We start from the raw sequence: 1,887 nt of genomic DNA, 5'->3' as shown, positions 1-1,887 counted from the left end.
TCAGAGTCACCAAGGCAAACGGACCGGACGAGCCGACCGATTGGTTTTGATCTAATAAAAGCGTCCCTTCCATCTCTGGTCGGGACTCTGTTTGCATGTATTAGCTCTAGAATTACCACAGTTATCCAAGTAACGTGGGTACGATCTAAGGAACCATAACTGATTTAATGAGCCATTCGCGGTTTCACCTTAATGCGGCTTGTACTGAGACATGCATGGCTTAATCTTTGAGACAAGCATATGACTACTGGCAGGATCAACCAGGGAGCTGCGTCAACTAGAGCTGAGCAGCCGGCCGCCCGGGAGTGTGTCCCGGGGGCCCGCGCGAACACGCAAGCGTCCGCTCAATTATTCTGCAAACAGGAGGAGGCTGAGCTCCCCTGCACCATACACCTCGAAACCCTCTCAGGTCCCGGCGGCGCGCAGCGCCGTCCTAAGTACTTGGTCGGGTTCGAGAGAGGCGCAATCGCCCGGAGTTTGGCGAGTAGACGCCTTAGGTGCGACCACCCGTGCTCCCAACTGAGCTTGCCGCTGCCGACAGAGGCCCGGGAGCGTGCTGTCGTGGCATTGCCGGCGGGAGACAACACGCGCCACCTACGGTGACCGGCAGCTCCAACGCCAGCGCCACAGAAGGACAAAAGCCCCACTTGGGTGCCGAAGCGAACTCTCCCAGCACAGCGCACGCGCCAACACGTCCGCACAGCTGCGATACAAACCACCTGCGAGAACCGCAGAGGCGACCGAGCAGCAGACGGCGTCGCGGCGCCGAGCGCCGGGCGGCGGCGCATCCTCAGCGCACACAGTCCTCAATCGGACCAGCACACTGCAGATGTCCACCGCGCTTCGCACCGGGCCCGCGAGGACCTACTTTGGCCGCACGGCGCCGCGTGCAGGGTGCGCCGGCGCGCAGCTGCGCCGCCTGCCGCCTCCGTCGGCCGGCGCGCCTGCCACTGGCCGCCCCCACCAGCCGGCTGTAGCGCGTGCGCCCACGCACCGCGCGGCCAGCACGCCGGGAGGCCCCCCCTCACCGGCCGGGGACGGTCCCACCCAGCCACCGCCGCGTATCGCTTCACACCCAGATGCCATTCACGTTCGTGGGCATGGTGGGTATCGCTGGAACAACCGGTTGGTAGCTCAACCGATCGTCGCCATCACTGATTCACCTCTAGCGAGAACAACCGCACCACAACGGTTTACCAGTTGTTCATTTGCGTAACGTCACCAGCAAACGTAGGCGTCCATCGCCATTTGCAAATTCAACGATTGTTGCATGCCTGTGTCAGGTGTCACGACACACTATGTCTGCCCACATACACGCAACAACATGTGCACGCTTCGCGAACACGTGGAAGGTGGCCCCCGTACGTATGCGATGTCCATTGCGCGAACGACTGTCAACCGGCCTCTGTCGCATGTCGCAGATGTGGAACGCAGTGCACCATGCTATCACGGTGTGTGAGAAGAGACGACTACGTCTGACAACACGCGCCACTACATCAACAGACGGCTCATGCTGATCGCCATCCAGGGCATACCACACTGCAATCCAGCTCTTATAGGGAGACGACACGTAGCTGAGTGCACAACATTTGGACCGCATGGTTCGCCGTTGTTGGCGCAGTCGTTGTACGGTCACATGTACCACGATGTATCATTCAGTACATGAGGACCAATGTGCAGTACAGTGTGTGATTTGGACGTACAATATCAGCGGACAGTTGACACAGGCCATACCACAGCGTAGGCTAAGTGCTTCGCCATGCGAATGCCAATGAACAACTGCGAATGCCAATGAGCATGTACGTCCTGCTGCCATCCACATTACAGTGTATAGCTGCACGGTGTTTAACATGAAGCGATACACTGGGGACCGGGCAGTGCGAGTAG

General features: G+C 59.5%; 1 non-coding gene across 1 annotated transcript in view; it reads right to left on the bottom strand.

Annotated features, from left to right (window-relative positions):
• LOC126447072 (small subunit ribosomal RNA) overlaps positions 1–267 on the bottom strand; it is a 1,910-nt gene extending 1,643 nt beyond the window's left edge. Inside the window, exon 1 of the ribosomal RNA XR_007583556.1 lies at positions 1–267. This exon is cut by the window's left edge and continues 1,643 nt beyond it. This is a non-coding gene — a ribosomal RNA (small subunit ribosomal RNA).
• Positions 268–1,887: the final 1,620 nt, after the last annotated feature.

Source organism: Schistocerca serialis, unplaced genomic scaffold (genome assembly GCF_023864345.2).
Source record: "Schistocerca serialis cubense isolate TAMUIC-IGC-003099 unplaced genomic scaffold, iqSchSeri2.2 HiC_scaffold_457, whole genome shotgun sequence".
In the NCBI taxonomy this organism is placed as follows: Eukaryota; Metazoa; Arthropoda; class Insecta; order Orthoptera; family Acrididae; genus Schistocerca; species Schistocerca serialis.
Note: the sequence above shows the minus strand (reverse complement) of the source record. Positions and strands in the feature narration are given on the sequence as shown.